This window comes from Carcharodon carcharias, chromosome 10, assembly GCF_017639515.1.
Source record: "Carcharodon carcharias isolate sCarCar2 chromosome 10, sCarCar2.pri, whole genome shotgun sequence".
Lineage (NCBI taxonomy): Eukaryota > Metazoa > Chordata > Chondrichthyes > Lamniformes > Lamnidae > Carcharodon > Carcharodon carcharias.
Window position 1 is genome coordinate 103,913,303 of NC_054476.1, and position 23,281 is coordinate 103,936,583.

Here is a 23,281-nt window from a genome sequence, read left to right on the forward strand (position 1 = left end):
GGTTCCAAACACACTGACTCTCACTGCAGTACGGGTTCCAGATACTCTGAACCTCACTGGGGTACAGTTCCACACACACTGACTCCCACTCGGGTATGGGCTCCACACACATTGACCCTCACTGGTATACGGGTACCACACACACTGACACTCACTGGAGTACAGGCTCCGCACACACTGACCCTCACTGGAGTACGGGTTCCAAACACATTGACCCTCAATGGGGTACAGTTCCACACACTCTGACCCTCATTGTGTTATGGGCTCCACACACACTCAACCTCACTGGACTACAGGTTCCACACACACAAGGACTCTCACTGGGGTACAGTTTCACACACACTGACTCTCACTGGAGGACGGTTTCCACACACACTGTCACTCACTGGAGTACGGGTTCCACATAAACTAACACTCAGTTGGTTACCGGCTCCACATACGCTGAAACTCACTGGAGTACAGGCTCCACGCACACTGACCCTCATTGGTGTACGGGTTCCACAAACACTGACCTTCACTGGAGTACGGGTTCCAAACACACTGACTTTTACTGGGGAACAGTTCCACACATTCTGACCCTCACCGGAGTACAGTTCCACACACACTGACTCTCACTGGAGTACGGGTTCCACACACACTGACCCTCACAAGGGTACAGTTCAACACACACTGACCCTCACTGGGGTATAGTTTCACACACACTTACACACACTGGAGTACGGTTCGACACACACTGGCTCTCACTGGAGTACAGTTCCACACACGCCGACCATCACTGGGGTACGGGTTCCACACACAATAACCATTACTGGAGTACGGGTTCCAAACACACTGACGCTTACTGGAGTACGGGTTCCACACACACTGACCCTCACTGGGATACAGTTCCACACCCACTGACTCTCCTGGGTTATGGGTTCCACACAGGCATCCTCTCACTGGGATACGGTTCCACACACACTGACGCTTACTGGAGTACGGGTTCTGCACACACTGACTTTCACTGGAGTACGAGTTCCACATAAACTGACCCTCACTGGATTACGTGTTCCACACACACTGACTCTCACTGGATTACGGGCTCCACACATTGACCCTCAATGGAGTACAGGTTCCACACACTATGACTCTCACTGGGTCACAGTTCTACGCACACTGACTCTCACTGGAGTACGGTTTCCACACACACTTCCTCTCATTGGGGTACGAATTCCACACATCCTGACCCTCACGGGTGTATGGCTTCCACACATGCCGATTCTCATTGGGATACGTTTCCACACACAGTCTCACTGGGGCAAGTTTCCACACACACTGACTCTCACAGGTGCATGGGATGCAAACACTCTAATGCTCACTGTGGAACGGGTTCCACACACAGTAACCCTCACGGGAGTACGGGTTCCACACACACTGACCCTCACTGGGAAACTGTTCCACACACACTGCCCCTCACTGGGATACACTTCCACACACAATGACCCTCACTGGGTTACAGTTTCACACAGACTGAACCTCACTGGGGTACAGTTCCACACACACTGACTCTCACTGGGCTACAGTTCCACACACACCGACCCTCACTGGAGTACGGGTTCCACACACACTGACCCTCACTGGGAAACTGTTCCACACACACTGACCCTCACTGGGATACAATTCCACACACAATGACCCTCACTGGGTTACAGTTTCACAGACACTGAACCTCACTGGGGTACAGTTCCACACACACTGACCATCACTGGGCTACAGTTCCACACACACTGTCTTTAACTGGAGTACGGGTTCCACACACACTGACTCTCACTGGGGTACAGTTCCACACACACTGACCCTCACTGGGAAATAGTTTCACGCACACTGACCCTCACTGGGGTACAGTTCCATACACACTGACCCTCACTGGGAAATAGTTTCACACACTGATACTCACTGGGGTACAGTGCCACACACAATGGCCTTCACTGGGGTCCAGTTCCACACACACTGCCCTTCACTGGGGTACAGTTCCACACACGCCAACCAACACTGGGATACGGGTTCCAAACACACTGACTCTCACTGGAGCATGGGTACCACACACACTGACACTCACTTTGGTACTGTTTCCACACACACCGACCCTCACTGGGGTACGGATACCACACACACTGACCCTCACTGGAGTACTGGTTCCACACACACTGACATTAACGGGAGTACGGGTTCCACACACACTGACCGTCACTGGGGTACAGTTCCACACACACTGACCCTCACTGGGATATAGTTTCACACACACTGACACTCACTGGGGTACAGTTCCGCACAGACTGGCCCTCACTGGGGTACAGCTCCACACAGGCCGACCATAACTTGCGTACGGGTTCCACACACACTAACCTTCACTGGAGTACGGGTTCCAAACACACTGACTCTCACTGGAGTACGGGTTCCAGATACTCTGAACCTCACTGGGGTAGAGTTCCACACACACTGACCCTCACTAGGGACACTGCAAACTGTGTGTGAGGACGTGATGGACACTTAAGACTGTGTGTGAGGATGTGATGTACACGGTAGACTGTGTGAGGGTCTAATGGACACTGCAGCCTCTGATAGTGACAATCCGATGGACACTGCAGTCTGTGTGTGAGTGTCTGATGGACACTGCAGTCGGTGTGTGAGTGTCTGATGGACACTGCAGCCTGTGTGTGTGTGTCTGATGGACACTGCAGCCTGAGTGTGAGTGTTTGATGGACACTGCAGTCTGTGTGTGAGTGTCTGATAGACACTGCAGTCTATGTGTGAGTGTCTGATGGACACTGCAGTCTGTGTCTGAGTGTCTGCTGGACACTGCAGTCTGTGTGTGTGTCTGATGGACACTGCGGTCTGTGTGAGTGTCTGGCGGACACTGCAGTCTGTGTGTGAGGACCTGATGGACACTGCAGTCTGTGTGTGAGTGTCTGATCGACACTGCATTCTGTGTGTGAGGACCTGATGGACACTGCAGTCTGTGTGTGAGTGTCTGATGGACACTGCAGTCTGTGCGTGAGTGTCTGATGCACACTGCAACCCTTGTGTGCAAAACTGGTGGAAACGGCAGTCTGTGTGTGAGTACCTGATGGGCACCGCAGCCTGTGTTTGTGAGTATGTGATGGACACTGCAGCCTGTGTGTGTGTATCTAATGGAGACTGCAGTCTGTGTGTGAGGACCTGATGGAAAACGCAGTGTGTGTGTGAGGACCTGATGGACATTGAAGTCTGCATGTGAGGATCTGATGGACACTGCAGTCTGTGTGTGAGGATGTGATCAACACTGCATGCTGTGTGTAAGTATCTGATGGACACTGCAGCACACGTTTCTGAGTATGTGATGGACACTGCAGCCTGTGTTTGTGAGTATATGATGGACACTGCAGCCTGCGTTTCTGAGTATGTGATGGACACTGCAGCCCACGTTTCTCAGTATGTGATGGACATTGCAGCCTGTGTTTGTGAGTATGTGATGGAGACTGCAGCCCGCGTTTCTGAGTATGTGATGGACACTGCAGCCTGTGTGTGTGGATCTCATGGACAAAGCAGTCTGTGTGTGATGTTCTGATGAACAGTGCAGTCTGTGTGTGAGTTTCTGATGGACACTGCAGTCTGTGTGTGAGTGTCTGATGGACACTGCAGTCAGCGTGTGAGTGTCTGATGGACACTGCAGTCAGTGAGTGAGTGTCTGATGGACACTGCAGTCAGCGTGTGAGTGTCTGATGGTCACTGCAGTCAGTGTGTGAGGATGTGATGGACACTGCAGCCTGTGTGTGAGGATGTGATGGACACGGCAGACTGTGTGAGGGTCAAATGGACACTGAGCCTCTGCTTGTCACGATCCGATGGTCACTGCAGTCTATGTGTGAGAGTCAGATGGACACTGCAGTCTGTGTGTTAATGTCAGATGGACACTGCAGTCTGTGTGTGAGTGTCTGATGGACATTGTATGCTGTGTGTGAGTATCTGATCGACACTGCAGTCTGTGTGTGAGGGTCTGATGGACACTGCAGTCTGTGTGTGAGTGTCTCATGGACACTGCAGTCTGTGTGTGAGTGTCTGATGGACACTGCAGTCTGTGTGTGAGTGTCTGATGGACACTGCAGTCTGTGTGTGGGTGTCTTATGGACACTGAAGTCTGTGTCTGAGTATCTGATGGACACTGCAGCCGGTGTGTGAGGATGTGATGGACACTGCAGCCTGTGTGTGAGGATGTGGTGTACATGGCAGACTTTGTGAGGGTGTAATGAACACAGCAGTCTCTGTTTGTGACGATCCGATGGACACTGCAGTCTGTGTGTGAGTGTCTGATGGACACTGCAGTCAGTGTGTGAGTGTTTGATGGACACTGCAGCCTGTGTGTGAATGTCTGATGGGCACTGCAGTCTGTGTGTGAGTGTCTGATGGACACTGCAGTCTGTGTGTTAATGTCAAATGGACACTGCCGTCTGTGTGTTAGTGTTAGATGGACACTGCAGTCTATCTGTTAGGGTCAGATGGACACTGCAGTCTGTGTGTGAGAATCTGATGGACACTGCAGCCTGTGTTTTTTTGAGTATGTGATGGATACTGCAGCCTGCGTTTGTGAGTATGTGATAGACAATGCAGCCTGTGAGTGTGGATCTGATGTACAATGCAGAGTGTGTGTGATGTTCTGATGAACAGTGCAGGCTGTGTGTGAGTGTCTGATGGACACAGAAGTCTGTGAGTGAGTGTCTGATGGACAATGCAGTCTGTGTGTGTGTGTCTGATGGACACTGAAGTCGTTGTGTGAGTGTCTGATGGACACTGCAGTCTGTGTGTGTGTCTGATGGGAACTGCAGTTTTTGTGTGAGTGTCTGATCAACACTGCAGTCTGTGTGTGAGGGTCTGATGGACACTGCAGCCTGTGCGTTAGTGTCTGATGGACACTGCAGCCTGTGTGTGAGTGTGTGATGGACACTTCAGTCTGTGTGTGAGTGTCTGATGGACACTGCAGTCTGTGTGTGTGTCCGATTGACACTGCAGTCTGTGTGTGAGTGTCTGATGGACACTGCAGTCGGTGTGTGAGTGTCTGATGGACACTGCCGTCTGTGTGTGAGTGTGATGGACACTTCAGTCTGTGTGGGAGTGTCTGATGGACACTGCAGTCTGTGTGACTGTCTGATGGACACTGCAGTCTCTGTGTGAGTGTCTGATGGACACTGCAGTCTGTATGTAAGTGTCAGATGGACACTGCAGTCTGTATGTAAGTGTCAGATGGACACTGCAGCCTGTGTGTGAGTGTCTGATGGACATTGCAGTCTGGGAGTGAGTGACTGATGGACACTGCAGCCTGTGTGTGAGGTTGTGATGGAAACTGCAGTCTGTGTGTGAGTGTCCGATTGACACTGCAGTCTGTGTGTGAGTGTCTGATGGACACTGCAGTCGGTGTGTGAGTGTCTGATGGACACTGCCGTCTGTGTGTGTGTGTGATGGACACTTCAGTCTGTGTGGGAGTGTCTGATGGACACTTCAGTCTGTGTGTGAGTGTCTGATGGACACTGCAGTCTGTGTGACTGTCTGATGGACACTGCAGGCTCTGTGTGAGTGTTTGATGTACACTGCAGTCTGTATGTAAGTGTCAGATGGACACTGCAGTCTGTATGTAAGTGTTAGATGGACACTGTAGTCCGTGTGTGAGTGTCTGATGGACACTGCAGTCTGGGTGTGAGTGACTGAAGGACACTGCAGCCTGTGTGTGAGGTTGTGATGGAAACTGCTGTCTGTGTGTGAGTGTCTGATGCACACTGCAGCCTGTGTTGTGAGTATGTGATAGACACTGCAGCCTGTGTTTGTGAGAATGTGATGGACACTGCTGCCCGCGTTTCTGAGTATGTGATGGACACTGCAGCCTGTGTTTGTGAGTATGTGATGGACACTGCAGCCTGTGTGTGTGGATCTGATGTACAATGCAGTGTGTGTGTGATGTTCTGATGAACAGTGCAGTTTTTGAGTGAGTATCGGATGGACACCACAGTCAGTGTATGAGTTTCTGATGGACACTGCAGTCTGTGTGTGATTGTCTGATGGGCACTGCAGTCTGTGTGTGAGGATGTGATGGACACTGCAGCCTGTGTGTGAATGTCTGATGGGCACTGCAGTCTGTGTGTTAGTGTCAGATGGACACTGCAGTCTGACTGTTAGGGTCAGATGGACACTGCAGTCTGTGTGTGAGAATCTGATGGACACTGCAGCCTGTGTTTTTTTGAGTATGTAATGGCTACTGCAGCCTGCGTTTGTGAGTATGTGATAGACAATGCAGCCTGTGAGTGTGGATCTGATGTACAATGCAGAGTGTGTGTGATGTTCTGATGAACAATGCAGCGTCTGACGGACACAGCAATCTGTGTGTGGGTGTCTGATGGACACTGCAGTCTCGGTGTGAGTGTCTGACAGACACAGCCGCCTGTGTGTGGGTGTCTGATGGACACTGCAGCCTGTGTGTGAGGATGTGATGGACACTGCAGCCTGTGCGTGAACATGTGATGTACACGGCAGACTGTGTGAGGTTCAAATGGACACTGCAGCCTCTGCTTGTCACGATCTGATGGTCACTGCAGTCTATGTGTGAGAGTCAGATGGACACTGCAGTCTGTGTGTTAGTGTCAGATGGACACTGCAGTCTGTGTGTGAGTGTCTGATTGACACTGCAGTCTGTGTCTGAGTGTCTGATGGACACAGAAGTCTGTGTGTGAGTGTCTGATGGACAATGCAGTATGTGTGTGTGTCTGATGGACACTGCAGTCGGTGTGTGAGTGTCTGATGGACACTGCAGCCTGTGTGTTAGTGTCTGATGGACACTGCAGCCTGTGTGTGAGTGTGTAATGGACACTTCAGTCTGTGTGTGAGTGTCTGATGGACACTGCAAACTGTGTGTGAGTGTCTGATTGACACTGCAGTCTGTGTGTGAGTGTCTGATGGACACTGCAGCCTGTGTATTAGTGTCTGATGGACACTGCAGCCTGTGTGTGAGTGTCTGATGGACACTGCAGTCTGGGTGTGAGTGTCTGATGGACACTGCAGCCTGTGTGTGAGGTTGTGATTCACACTGCAGTCTGTGTGTGAGTGTCTGATGGACACGGCAGCCTGTGTTTGTGATTATGTGATAGAGATTGCAGCCTGTGTTTGTGAGTATGTGATGGACAATGCAGCCTGCGTTTCTGAGTATGTTATGGACACTGCAGCCCACGTTTCTGAGTATGTGATGGACACTGCAGCCTGTGTTTGTGAGTATGTGATGGACACTGCAGCCTGTGTGTGTAGATCTCATGGACAATGCAGTGCGTGTGTGATGTTCTGATGAACAGTGCAGTCTGTGTGTGAGTTTCTGATGGACACTGCAGTCTGTGTGTGAGTGTCTGATGGACACTGCAATCTGTGTGTGAGTGCCAGATGGACACTGCAGTCAGTGTGTGTGTCTGATGGACACTGCAGCCTGCGTTTGAGAGTATGTGATGGACACGGCAGCCTGTGTGTGTGGATCTGATGTACAATGCAGTGTGTGTGTGATGTTATGATGAACAGTGCAGTTTGTGAGTGAGTATCTGATGGACACCGCAGTCAGTGTGTGATTTTCTGTTGGACACTGCAGTCTTTGTGTGAGTGTCTGATGGGCACTGCAGTCTGTGTGTGAGGAGGGGATGGACACTGCAGCCTGTGTGTGAGTGCCTGATGGACACTGCAGTCGGTGTGTGCGTGTCCATTGGACACTGCAGTCTGTGCGTGAGTGTCTCATGGACACTGCAGTCTGTGTGTGAGTGTCTGATGGACACTGTAGTCTGTGTATGAGTGTCAGATGGACACTGCAGTCTGTATGTGAGTGTCTGATGCAAACTGTAGTCTGTGTGTGAGTGTCAGATGGACACTGCAGTCTGTGTATGGATCTGAGGAAACTGTAGCCTGTGTGTGGTTCTGATGGACACTGCAGCCTGTGAGTGAGGATGTGATGGACACTGCAGCCTGCGTTTCTGAGTATGTGATGGACACTGCAGATCGCGTTTCTGAGTATGTGATGTACACTGCAGCCTGTGTTTGTGAGTATGTGATGGACACTGCAGCCTGCTTTTGTGAGTATCTGATGGACACTGCAGCCCGCGTTTCTGAGTATGTGATGGATACTGCAGCCTGTGTGTGTGGACCTCATGGACAATGCGGTGGGTGTGTGATGTTCTGATGAACAGTGCAGTCTGTGTGACTGTCTGATGGACACTGCAGTCTCTGTGTGAGTGTCTGATGGACACTGCAGTCTTTATGTAAGTGTCAGATGGACACTGCAGTCTGTGTGTGAGTGTCTGATGGACACTGCAGTCGGTGTGTGAGTGTCTGATGGACACTGCCGTCTGTGTGTGAGAGTGATGGACACTTCAGTCTGTGTGGGAGTGTGATGGACACTGCAGTCTGTGTGACTGTCTGATGGACACTGCAGTCTCTGTGTGAGTGTCTGATGGACACTGCAGTCTGTATGTAAGTGTCAGATGGACACTGCAGTCTGTATGTAAGTGTCAGATGGACACTGCAGCCTGTGTGCGAGGTTGTGATGGAAACTGCAGTCTGTGTGTGAGTGTCCGATTGACACTGCAGTCTGTGTGTGAGTGTCTGATGGACACTGCAGTCGGTGTGTGAGTGTCTGATGGACACTGCCGTCTGTGTGTGTGTGTGATGGACACTTCAGTCTGTGTGGGAGTGTCTGATGGACACTTCAGTCTGTGTGTGAGTGTCTGATGGACACTGCAGTCTGTGTGACTGTCTGATGGACACTGCAGTCTCTGTGTGGGTGTTTGATGTACACTGCAGTCTGTATGTAAGTGTCAGATGGACACTGCAGTCTGTATGTAAGTGTTAGATGGACACTGCAGTCCGTGTGTGAGTGTCTGATGGACACTGCAGTCTGGGTGTGAGTGACTGAAGGACACTGCAGCCTGTGTGTGAGGTTGTGATGGAAACTGCTGTCTGTGTGTGAGTGTCTGATGCACACTGCAGCCTGTGTTGTGAGTATGTGATAGACACTGCAGCCTGTGTTTGTGAGTATGTGATGGACACTGCTGCCCGCGTTTCTGAGTATGTGATGGACACTGCAGCCTGTGTTTGTGAGTATGTGATGGACACGGCAGCCTGTGTGTGTGGATCTGATGTACAATGCAGTGTGTGTGTGATGTTATGATGAACAGTGCAGTTTGTGAGTGAGTATCTGATGGACACCGCAGTCAGTGTGTGATTTTCTGTTGGACACTGCAGTCTTTGTGTGAGTGTCTGATGGGCACTGCAGTCTGTGTGTGAGGAGGGGATGGACACTGCAGCCTGTGTGTGAGTGCCTGATGGACACTGCAGTCGGTGTGTGCGTGTCCATTGGACACTGCAGTCTGTGCGTGAGTGTCTCATGGACACTGCAGTCTGTGTGTGAGTGTCTGATGGACACTGTAGTCTGTGTATGAGTGTCAGATGGACACTGCAGTCTGTATGTGAGTGTCTGATGCAAACTGTAGTCTGTGTGTGAGTGTCAGATGGACACTGCAGTCTGTGTATGGATCTGAGGAAACTGTAGCCTGTGTGTGGTTCTGATGGACACTGCAGCCTGTGAGTGAGGATGTGATGGACACTGCAGCCTGCGTTTCTGAGTATGTGATGGACACTGCAGATCGCGTTTCTGAGTATGTGATGTACACTGCAGCCTGTGTTTGTGAGTATGTGATGGACACTGCAGCCTGCTTTTGTGAGTATCTGATGGACACTGCAGCCCGCGTTTCTGAGTATGTGATGGATACTGCAGCCTGTGTGTGTGGACCTCATGGACAATGCGGTGGGTGTGTGATGTTCTGATGAACAGTGCAGTCTGTGTGACTGTCTGATGGACACTGCAGTCTCTGTGTGAGTGTCTGATGGACACTGCAGTCTTTATGTAAGTGTCAGATGGACACTGCAGTCTGTGTGTGAGTGTCTGATGGACACTGCAGTCGGTGTGTGAGTGTCTGATGGACACTGCCGTCTGTGTGTGGAACTGATGGACACTGCAGCCTGTGTTTGAGTGTCTGATGGGCACGGCAGTCTGTGTGTGAGGATGTGATGGACACTGCAGCCTGTGTGTGAGTGCCTGATGGACACTGCTGTCGGTGTGTGTGTGTCCATTGGACACTGCAGCCTGTGTGTGAGTGTGTGATGGACACTTCAGTCTTTGTGTGAGTGTCTGATGGACACTGCAAACTGTGTGTGAGTGTCTGATTGACACTGCAGTCTGTGTGTGAGTGTCTGATGGACACTGAAGCCTGTGTGTTAGTGTCTGATGGACACTGCAGCCTGTGTGTGAGTGTGTGATGGACACTTCAGTCTGTGTGTGAGAGTCTGATGGACACTGCAGTCTGTGTGTGAGTTTCTGATGGACACTGCAGTCTGTGTGAGAGTCTGATGGACACTGCAAACTCTGTGTGAGTGTCTGATGGACACTGCAGTCGGTATGTAAGTGTCTGATGGGCACTGCAGTCTGTATGTAAGTGTCAGATGGACACTGCAGTCCGTGTGTGAGTGTCTGATGGACACTGCAGTCTGGGTGTGAGTGTCTGATGGACACTGCAGCCTGTGTGTGAGGTTGTTATTCACACTGCAGTCTGTGTGTGAGTGTCTGATGGACACTGCAGCCTGCGTTTGTGAGTATGTGATAGACACTGCAGCCTGTGTTTGTGAGTATGTGATGGACACTGCAGCCTGCGTTTGTGAGTATGTGATGGACACTGCAGCCCACGTTTCAGAGTATGTGATGGACACTGCAGCCTGTGTTTGTGAGTATGTGATGGACACTGCAGCCTGCGTTTGTGAGTATGTGATGGACACTGCAGCCCGCGTTTCTGAGTATGCGATGGACACGGCAGCCTGTGTATGTGGATCTGATGTACAATGCAGTGTGTGTGTGAGATGTTCTGATGAACAGTGCAGTTTGTGAGTGAGTATCTGATGAACAGTGCAGTCTGTCTCTGAGTGTCTGATGGGCACGGCTGTCTGTGTGTGAGGATGTGATGGACACTGCAGCCTGTGTGTGAGTGCCTGATGGACACTGCAGTCGGTGTGTGTGTCTCCATTGGACACTGCAGTCTGTGCGTGAGTGTCTGATGGACACTGCAGTCTGTGCGTGAGTGTCTGATGGACACTACAGTCTGTCTGTGAGTGTCTGATGGACAATGTAGTCTGTGTGTGAGTGTCAGATGGACACTGCAGTCTGTCTGTGAGTGTCTGATGCAAACTGTAATCTGTGTGTGAGTTTCTGATGGACACTGCAGTCTGTGTGTGGATCTGATGGACACTGCAGTCTGTGTGTGCGTCTGATGGACACGGTAGTCTGTGTGTGGATCTGATGGACACTGCTGCCTGTTTCAGGACCTGACGGACACAGCAGCCTGGGTGTGGATCTGATGGACAATGCAGCTTGTGGGAGGATCTGATGGACACTGCAGTCTGTGTGAGGATCTGATAGACACTGCAGTATGTGTGTGGAACTGTTCGACATTGCAGTCTGTGTGTGGACCTGAAGGACACTGCAGTCTGTGTGTGGATCTGATGGACACTGCAGTCTGTGGGTGTGCATCTGATGGACACCGCAGTGTGTGTGTGGATTTGATGGACAATGCAGCCTGTGTGAGGAGCTGATGGACTCTGCAGCCTGTGTGTCAATCTGACGGACACTGCAGCCTGTGTGTGGATCTGATGGACACTGCAGCCTGTGTGTGGATCTGATGGACACAGCAGTCTATGTGTGGATCTGATGGACACTGGAGCCTGTGTGTGGATCTGATAGACACTGCAGCCTGCGTGAGGATCTGATGGACACCACAGCCAGTGTGTGGATCTGATGGACACTGCAGTCTGTGTGTGGATCTGATGGACACTGCTGCCTGTTTCAGGACCTGACGGACACAGCAGCCTGTGTGTGGATCTGATGGGCAAGGCAGTCTGTGTGTGGACCTGATGGACACTGCAGTGTGTGAGTGGAGCTGATGGACACTGCAGTCTGTGTGTGTGGATCTGATGGACAATGCAGTCTCTGTGGGGAACTGATGGACACTGCAGCCTGGGTGTGGATCTGACGGACACTGCAGTCAGTGTGCGGATCTGATGGACACTGCAATCTGTGTGTGGATCTCATGAACAGGACCGTGTGTGTGAGGATCTGATGGACACTGAGGCCTGTGGGAGGATCTGATGGACACTGCAGCCTGTGTGAGGATCTGATGGACACTGCAGCCTGTGTGTGGATCTGATGGACACTGCAGCCTGAGTGTGGATCTGATGGACACTGCAGCCTGTGTGAGGATCTGATGGACACTGCAGCCTGTGTGAGGATCTGATGGACACTTCAGCCTGTGTGAGGATCTGATGGACACTGTAGCCTGTGTGAGGATCTGATGGAAACTGCAATCTGTGTGTAGATGTGATGGACACTGCAGTCTGTGTGTGGATCTGATGGACACTGCAGTCTGTGTGTGGGTCTGATGGACCCGGTAGTCTGTGTGTGGAGCTGATGGACACTGCTGCCTGTTTCAGGACCTGACGGACACAGAAGCCTGGGTGTGGATCTGATGGACAATGCAGGCTGTGGGAGGATCTGATGGACACTGCAGTCCGTGTGAGGATCTGATGGACACTGCAGTCTGTGTGTGTGCATCTGATGGACACTGCAGTGTGTTTGTGGATTTCATGGACACTGCAGTGTGTGTGTGGATTTGATGGACATTGCAGCCTGTGTGAGGAGCTGATGGACTCTGCAGCCTGTGTGTCAATCTGACGGACACTGCAGCCTGTGTGTGGATCTGATGGACACTGCAGCCTGTGTGTGGATCTGATGGACACAGCAGCCTGTGTTGAGGATCTGATGGGCAGTTCAGCCTGTGTGAGGATATGATGGACACTGCAGTCTGTGTGAATATCTGATGGACACTGTAGCCTGTGTGAGGTTCTGATGGACACTGCAGCCCATGTGAGGATCTGATGGACACTGTAGCCTTTGTGTGGATCTGATGGACGCTGCAACCTGTCTGTGGATCTGATGGACAATGCAGTCTGTGTGTGGAACTGATGGACACTGCAGCCTGTGTGTGGATCTGATGGACACTGCAGTCAGTGTGTGGATCTGATGTAAACTGCAATCTGTGTGTGGATATGATGGACACTGCAGTCTGTGTGAGGATCTGATGGACACGGCAGCCAGTGTGAGGATCTGATGGACACTGCAGTCTGTGTGTGGATCTGATGGACACAGCAGCCTTTGTGTGGATCTGATGAACGCTGCAACCTGTCTGTGGATCTGATGGACCGTGCAGTCTGTGTGTGGAACTGATGGACACTGCAGCCTGTGTGTGGATCTGATGGACACTGCAGTCAGTGTGTGGATCTGATGTACACTGCAATCTGTGTGTGGATCTGATGGACACTGCAGCCTGTGTGAGGATCTGATGGACACTGCAGTCTGTGTGTGGATCTGATGGACACTGCAGCCTGTGTAAGGATCTGATGGACACTGCAGCCTGTGTGTGGATCTGTTGGACACTGCAGCCTGTGTGTGGAACTGATGGACACTGCAGTCTGTGTGTGGAAATGATGGACACTGCAGCCTGTGTGAGGATCTGATGGACAATGCAGCCTGTGTGTGGATCTGATGGACACGGCAGCCTGAGTGAGGATCTGATAGACACATAAGCCTGTGTGAGGATCTGATGGACAGTTCAGCCTGTGTGAGGAGCTGATGGACACTGCAGCCAGTGTGAGGATCTAATGGACACCGCAGATGTGTGTGCATCTGATGGACGCTGCAGCCTGTGTGTGGATCTGATGGACACTGCAGCCTGTGTGAGGATCTGATGGACACTGCAGCCTTTGTGAGGATCTGATGGACACTGCAACCTGTGTGTGGATCTCATGGACACTGCAGCCTGTGTGTGGATCTGATGGACACTGCAGCCTGTGTGTGGAACTGATGGACACAGCAGTCTGTGTGTGGAAATGATGGACACTGCAGCCTATGTGAGGATCTGATGGACACTGCAGCCTGTGTGAGGATCTGATGGACACTTCAGCCTGTCTGTGGATCTGATGGACACTGCAGCCTGTTTGTGGATCTGGAAGATTCTGCAGCCTGTGTGAGGATCTGATGGACACTGCAGTCTGTCTGAGGATCAGATGGACACTGCATCCTGTGTGTGAGTGTCTGATGGACACTGCAGCCTTTGTGAGGAACTGATGGACACTGCAGCCTGTGTGAGGATCTGATGGACACTGTAGTCTGTGTGTGGATCTGATGGACACTGCATCCTGTGTGTGGATCTGATGGACACTGCAGTCTGTGTGGGGATCTGATGGACACTGCAGTCTGTGTGTGGATCTGATGAACAAAGCAGACTGTGTGTGGATCTGATGGACACTGCTGCCTGTTTCAGGACCTGATGGACACAGTAGCCTGTGTGTGGATCTGATGGACACTGCAGTCTGTGAGAGGATCTGATGGACACAGCAGTCTGTGTGAGGATCTGATGGACACTGCAGTCTGTGTGTGGAACTGATGGACAATGCAGTCTGTGTGTGTGGATCTGATGGAATCTGCAGTGCGTGTGTGGATTTGATGGACACAGCAGCGTGAGAGAGAATATGATGGACAGTTCAGCCTGTGTGAGGATCTGATGGAAACTGCAGCCTGTGTGAGGATCTGATGGGCACTGCAGCCTGTGTGACGATCTGATGGACATTGAAGTCTGTGTGTGGATCTGATGGACACTGCAGCCTGTGTGTGGATCTGATGGACACTGCAGCCTGTGTGAGGATCTGATGGACAATGCAGCCTGTGTGTGGATCTGATGGACACGGCAGCCTGAGTGAGGATCTGATAGACACAGCAGCCTGTGTGAGGATCTGATGGACAGTTCAGCCTGTGTGAGGATCTGATGGACACTGCAGTCTGTGTGAGGATCTGATGGACACTGCAGTCTGTGTGTGGAACTGATGGACAATGCAGTCTGTGTGTGTGGATCTGATGGAATCTGCAGTGCGTGTGTGGATTTGATGGACACAGCAGCGTGAGAGAGAATATGATGGACAGTTCAGCCTGTGTGAGGATCTGATGGAAACTGCAGCCTGTGTGAGGATCTGATGGACACTGCAGCCTGTGTGACGATCTGATGGACATTGAAGTCTGTGTGTGGATCTGATGGACACTGCAGCCTGTGTGTGGATCTGATGGACACTGCAGCCTGTGTGAGGATCTGATGGACAATGCAGCCTGTGTGTGGATCTGATGGACACGGCAGCCTGAGTGAGGATCTGATAGACACAGCAGCCTGTGTGAGGATCTGATGGACAGTTCAGCCTGTGTGAGGATCTGATGGACACTGCAGTCTGTGTGAGGATCTGATGGAAACTGCAATCTGTGTGTGGATGTGATGGACACTGCAGTCTGTGTGTGGATCTGATGGACACTGCAGCCTGTGTGAGGATCTGATGGACACTGCAGTCTGTGTGTGGATCTGATGGACACTGCAGCCTGTGTAAGGATCTGATGGACACTGCAGCCTGTGTGTGGATCTGTTGGACACTGCAGCCTGTGTGTGGAACTGATGAACACTGCAGTCTGTGTGTGGAAATGATGGACACTGCAGCCTGTGTGAGGATCTGATGGACAATGCAGCCTGTGTGTGGATCTGATGGACACGGCAGCCTGAGTGAGGATCTGATAGACACATAAGCCTGTGTGAGGATCTGATGGACAGTTCAGCCTGTGTGAGGAGCTGATGGACACTGCAGCCAGTGTGAGGATCTAATGGACACCGCAGATGTGTGTGCATCTGATGGACGCTGCAGCCTGTGTGTGGATCTGATGGACACTGCAGCCTGTGTGAGGATCTGATGGACACTGCAGCCTTTGTGAGGATCTGATGGACACTGCAACCTGTGTGTGGATCTGATGGACACTGCAGCCTGTGTGTGGATCTGATGGACACTGCAGCCTGTGTGTGGAACTGATGGACACAGCAGTCTGTGTGTGGAAATGATGGACACTGCAGCCTATGTGAGGATCTGATGGACACTGCAGCCTGTGTGAGGATCTGATGGACACTTCAGCCTGTCTGTGGATCTGATGGACACTGCAGCCTGTTTGTGGATCTGGAAGATTCTGCAGCCTGTGTGAGGATCTGATGGACACTGCAGTCTGTCTGAGGATCAGATGGACACTGCATCCTGTGTGTGAGTGTCTGATGGACACTGCAGCCTTTGTGAGGAACTGATGGACACTGCAGCCTGTGTGAGGATCTGATGGACACTGTAGTCTGTGTGTGGATCTGATGGACACTGCATCCTGTGTGTGGATCTGATGGACACTGCAGTCTGTGTGGGGATCTGATGGACACTGCAGTCTGTGCGTGGATCTGATGAACAAAGCAGACTTTGTGTGGATCTGATGGACACTGCTGCCTGTTTCAGGACCTGATGGACACAGTAGCCTGTGTGTGGATCTGATGGACACTGCAGTCTGTGAGAGGATCTGATGGACACAGCAGTCTGTGTGAGGATCTGATGGACACTGCAGTCTGTGTGTGCAACTGATGGACAATGCAGTCTGTGTGTGTGGATCTGATGGAATCTGCAGTGCGTGTGTGGATTTGATGGACACAGCAGCGTGAGAGAGAATATGATGGACAGTTCAGCCTGTGTGAGGATCTGATGGAAACTGCAGCCTGTGTGAGGATCTGATGGACACTGCAGCCTGTGTGACGATCTGATGGACATTGAAGTCTGTGTGTGGATCTGATGGACACTGCAGCCTGTGTGTGGATCTGATGGACACTGCAGCCTGTGTGAGGATCTGATGGACAATGCAGACTGTGTGTGGATCTGATGGACATGGCAGCCTGAGTGAGGATCTGATAGACACAGCAGCCTGTGTGAGGATCTGATGGACAGTTCAGCCTGTGTGAGGATCTGATGGACACTGCAGTCTGTGTGAGGATCTGATGGACACTGCAGTCTGTGTGTGGAACTGATGGACAATGCAGTCTGTGTGTGTGGATCTGATGGAATCTGCAGTGCGTGTGTGGATTTGATGGACACAGCAGCGTGAGAGAGAATATGATGGACAGTTCAGCCTGTGTGAGGATCTGATGGAAACTGCAGCCTGTGTGAGGATCTGATGGACACTGCAGCCTGTGTGAGGATCTGATGGACATTGAAGTCTGTGTGTGGATCTGATGGACACTGCAGCCTGTGTGTGGATCTGATGGACACTGCAGCCTGTGTGAGGATCTGATGGACAATGCAGCCTGTGTGTGGATCTGATGGACACGGCAGCCTGAGTGAGGATCTGATAGACACAGCAGCCTGTGTGAGGATCTGATGGACAGTTCAGCCTGTGTGAGGATCTGATGGACACTGCAGTCTGTGTGAGGATCTGATGGAAACTGCAATCTGTGTGTGGATGTGATGGACACTGCAGTCTGTGTGTGGATCTGATGGACACTGCAGTCTGTGTGAGGATCTGATGGACACTGCAGTCTGTGTGCGGATCTGATGGACACGGCAGTTTGTTTGTGGATCTGATGGACACTGCTGTCTGTTTCAGGACCTGATTGACACAGCAGCCTGGGTGTGGATCTGATGGACAATGCAGTCTGTGGCAGGATCTGATGGACACTGCAGTCTGTGTGAGGATCTGATGGACAGTGCAGTATGTGTGCGGACTTGATAGACACAGCAGCCTGTGTGAGGATCTGATGGACAGGTCAGCCACTGTGAGGATCTGATGGACACTGCAGCCTGTGTGAGGATCTGATGGACACAGTAGCCTGTGTGAGGATCTGATGGATACTACAGCCAGTGTGAGGATCTAATGGACACTGCAGCCTTTGTGAGGATCTGATGGACACTGCAGCCTGTGTGTGAATCTGATGGACACTACAGTCTGTGTGTGGAACTGATGGACAGTGCAGTCTGTGTGTAGATCTGATGGACACTGCAGTGTGTGTGTGGAACTGATGGACACTGCAGTGTGTGTGTGGATTTGATGGACACTGCAGCCTGTATGTGGATCTGTTGGACACTGGAGCCTGTGTGTGGAACTGATGGACACTGCAGTCTGTGTGTGGAAATGATGGACACTGCAGCCTGTGTATGGATCTGACGGACACGGAAGTCTGTGTGTGGATCTGATGGACACTGCTGCCTGTTTCAGGACCTGATGGACACAGCAGCCTGTGTGTGGATCTGATGGACAATGCAGGCTGTGGGAGGATCTGATGGACACTGCAGTCTGTGTGTGGATCTGATGGACACTGCAGCCTGTGTGTGGATCTGATGGACACTGCAGCCTGTGCGTGGATCTGATGGACACTGCTGCCTGTGTGAGGATATGATGTACACTGCAGCCTGTGTGTGGATCTGATGGACACTGCAGCCTGTATGAGGATCTGATGGACAGGTCAGCCACTGTGTGGAGCTGATGGAGACGGCAGCCTGTGTGAGGATCTGATGGACACAGTAGCCTGTGTGAGGAGCTGATGGACACTGCAGCCAGTGTGAGGATCTAATGGACACCGCAGATGTGTGTGCATCTGATGGACGCTGCAGCCTGTGTGTGGATCTGATGGACACTGCAGCCTGTGTGAGGATCTGATGGACACTGCAGCCTTTGTGAGGATCTGATGGACACTGCAACCTGTGTGTGGATCTCATGGACACTGCAGCCTGTGTGTGGATCTGATGGACACTGCAGCCTGTGTGTGGAACTGATGGACACAGCAGTCTGTGTGTGGAAATGATGGACACTGCAGCCTATGTGAGGATCTGATGGACACTGCAGCCTGTGTGAGGATCTGATGGACACTTCAGCCTGTCTGTGGATCTGATGGACACTGCAGCCTGTTTGTGGATCTGGAAGATTCTGCAGCCTGTGTGAGGATCTGATGGACACTGCAGTCTGTCTGAGGATCAGATGGACACTGCATCCTGTGTGTGAGTGTCTGATGGACACTGCAGCCTTTGTGAGGAACTGATGGACACTGCAGCCTGTGTGAGGATCTGATGGACACTGTAGTCTGTGTGTGGATCTGATGGACACTGCATCCTGTGTGTGGATCTGATGGACACTGCAGTCTGTGTGGGGATCTGATGGACACTGCAGTCTGTGTGTGGATCTGATGAACAAAGCAGACTTTGTGTGGATCTGATGGACACTGCTGCCTGTTTCAGGACCTGATGGACACAGTAGCCTGTGTGTGGATCTGATGGACACTGCAGTCTGTGAGAGGATCTGATGGACACAGCAGTCTGTGTGAGGATCTGATGGACACTGCAGTCTGTGTGTGCAACTGATGGACAATGCAGTCTGTGTGTGTGGATCTGATGGAATCTGCAGTGCGTGTGTGGATTTGATGGACACAGCAGCGTGAGAGAGAATATGATGGACAGTTCAGCCTGTGTGAGGATCTGATGGAAACTGCAGCCTGTGTGAGGATCTGATGGACACTGCAGCCTGTGTGAGGATCTGATGGACATTGAAGTCTGTGTGTGGATCTGATGGACACTGCAGCCTGTGTGTGGATCTGATGGACACTGCAGCCTGTGTGAGGATCTGATGGACAATGCAGACTGTGTGTGGATCTGATGGACATGGCAGCCTGAGTGAGGATCTGATAGACACAGCAGCCTGTGTGAGGATCTGATGGACAGTTCAGCCTGTGTGAGGATCTGATGGACACTGCAGTCTGTGTGAGGATCTGATGGACACTGCAGTCTGTGTGTGGAACTGATGGACAATGCAGTCTGTGTGTGTGGATCTGATGGAATCTGCAGTGCGTGTGTGGATTTGATGGACACAGCAGCGTGAGAGAGAATATGATGGACAGTTCAGCCTGTGTGAGGATCTGATGGAAACTGCAGCCTGTGTGAGGATCTGATGGACACTGCAGCCTGTGTGAGGATCTGATGGACATTGAAGTCTGTGTGTGGATCTGATGGACACTGCAGCCTGTGTGTGGATCTGATGGACACTGCAGCCTGTGTGAGGATCTGATGGACAATGCAGCCTGTGTGTGGATCTGATGGACACGGCAGCCTGAGTGAGGATCTGATAGACACAGCAGCCTGTGTGAGGATCTGATGGACAGTTCAGCCTGTGTGAGGATCTGATGGACACTGCAGTCTGTGTGAGGATCTGATGGAAACTGCAATCTGTGTGTGGATGTGATGGACACTGCAGTCTGTGTGTGGATCTGATGGACACTGCAATCTGTGTGAGGATCTGATGGACACTGCAGTCTGTGTGCGGATCTGATGGACACGGCAGTTTGTTTGTGGATCTGATGGACACTGCTGTCTGTTTCAGGACCTGATTGACACAGCAGCCTGGGTGTGGATCTGATGGACAATGCAGTCTGTGGCAGGATCTGATGGACACTGCAGTCTGTGTGAGGATCTGATGGACAGTGCAGTATGTGTGCGGACTTGATAGACACAGCAGCCTGTGTGAGGATCTGATGGACAGGTCAGCCACTGTGAGGATCTGATGGACACTGCAGCCTGTGTGAGGATCTGATGGACACAGTAGCCTGTGTGAGGATCTGATGGATACTACAGCCAGTGTGAGGATCTAATGGACACTGCAGCCTTTGTGAGGATCTGATGGACACTGCAGCCTGTGTGTGAATCTGATGGACACTGCAGCCTGTGTGTGGAACTGATGGACACTGCGGTTTTTGTGTGGAACTGATGGACAATGCAGCCTGTGTGTGAATCTGATGGACAGTGCAGTCTGTGTGTGGATCTGATGGACACTGCAGTCTGTGTGTGGAACTGATGGACAGTGCAGTCTGTGTGTAGATCTGATGGACACTGCAGTGTGTGTGTGGAACTGATGGACACTGCAGTGTGTGTGTGGATTTGATGGACACTGCAGCCTGTATGTGGATCTGTTGGACACTGGAGCCTGTGTGTGGAACTGATGGACACTGCAGTCTGTGTGTGGAAATGATGGACACTGCAGCCTGTGTATGGATCTGACGGACACGGAAGTCTGTGTGTGGATCTGATGGACACTGCTGCCTGTTTCAGGACCTGATGGACACAGCAGCCTGTGTGTGGATCTGATGGACAATGCAGGCTGTGGGAGGATCTGATGGACACTGCAGTCTGTGTGTGGATCTGATGGACACTGCAGCCTGTGTGTGGATCTGATGGACACTGCAGCCTGTGCGTGGATCTGATGGACACTGCTGCCTGTGTGAGGATATGATGTACACTGCAGCCTGTGTGTGGATCTGATGGACACTGCAGCCTGTATGAGGATCTGATGGACAGGTCAGCCACTGTGTGGAGCTGATGGAGACGGCAGCCTGTGTGAGGATCTGATGGACACAGTAGCCTGTGTGAGGAGCTGATGGACACTGCAGCCAGTGTGAGGATCTAATGGACACCGCAGATGTGTGTGCATCTGATGGACGCTGCAGCCTGTGTGTGGATCTGATGGACACTGCAGGCTGTGTGAGGATCTGATGGACACTGCAGCCTTTGTGAGGATCTGATGGACACTGCAACCTGTGTGTGGATCTCATGGACACTGCAGCCTGTGTGTGGATCTGATGGACACTGCAGCCTGTGTGTGGAACTGATGGACACAGCAGTCTGTGTGTGGAAATGATGGACACTGCAGCCTATGTGAGGATCTGATGGACACTGCAGCCTGTGTGAGGATCTGATGGACACTTCAGCCTGTCTGTGGATCTGATGGACACTGCAGCCTGTTTGTGGATCTGGAAGATTCTGCAGCCTGTGTGAGGATCTGATGGACACTGCAGTCTGTCTGAGGATCAGATGGACACTGCATCCTGTGTGTGAGTGTCTGATGGACACTGCAGCCTTTGTGAGGAACTGATGGACACTGCAGCCTGTGTGAGGATCTGATGGACACTGTAGTCTGTGTGTGGATCTGATGGACACTGCATCCTGTGTGTGGATCTGATGGACACTGCAGTCTGTGTGGGGATCTGATGGACACTGCAGTCTGTGTGTGGATCTGATGAACAAAGCAGACTTTGTGTGGATCTGATGGACACTGCTGCCTGTTTCAGGACCTGATGGACACAGTAGCCTGTGTGTGGATCTGATGGACACTGCAGTCTGTGAGAGGATCTGATGGACACAGCAGTCTGTGTGAGGATCTGATGGACACTGCAGTCTGTGTGTGCAACTGATGGACAATGCAGTCTGTGTGTGTGGATCTGATGGAATCTGCAGTGCGTGTGTGGATTTGATGGACACAGCAGCGTGAGAGAGAATATGATGGACAGTTCAGCCTGTGTGAGGATCTGATGGAAACTGCAGCCTGTGTGAGGATCTGATGGACACTGCAGCCTGTGTGACGATCTGATGGACATTGAAGTCTGTGTGTGGATCTGATGGACACTGCAGCCTGTGTGTGGATCTGATGGACACTGCAGCCTGTGTGAGGATCTGATGGACAATGCAGCCTGTGTGTGGATCTGATGGACATGGCAGCCTGAGTGAGGATCTGATAGACACAGCAGCCTGTGTGAGGATCTGATGGACAGTTCAGCCTGTGTGAGGATCTGATGGACACTGCAGTCTGTGTGAGGATCTGATGGACACTGCAGTCTGTGTGTGGAACTGATGGACAATGCAGTCTGTGTGTGTGGATCTGATGGAATCTGCAGTGCGTGTGTGGATTTGATGGACACAGCAGCGTGAGAGAGAATATGATGGACAGTTCAGCCTGTGTGAGGATCTGATGGAAACTGCAGCCTGTGTGAGGATCTGATGGACACTGCAGCCTGTGTGAGGATCTGATGGACATTGAAGTCTGTGTGTGGATCTGATGGACACTGCAGCCTGTGTGTGGATCTGATGGACACTGCAGCCTGTGTGAGGATCTGATGGACAATGCAGCCTGTGTGTGGATCTGATGGACACGGCAGCCTGAGTGAGGATCTGATAGACACAGCAGCCTGTGTGAGGATCTGATGGACAGTTCAGCCTGTGTGAGGATCTGATGGACACTGCAGTCTGTGTGAGGATCTGATGGAAACTGCAATCTGTGTGTGGATGTGATGGACACTGCAGTCTGTGTGTGGTTCTGATGGACACTGCAATCTGTGTGAGGATCTGATGGACACTGCAGTCTGTGTGCGGATCTGATGGACACGGCAGTTTGTTTGTGGATCTGATGGACACTGCTGTCTGTTTCAGGACCTGATTGACACAGCAGCCT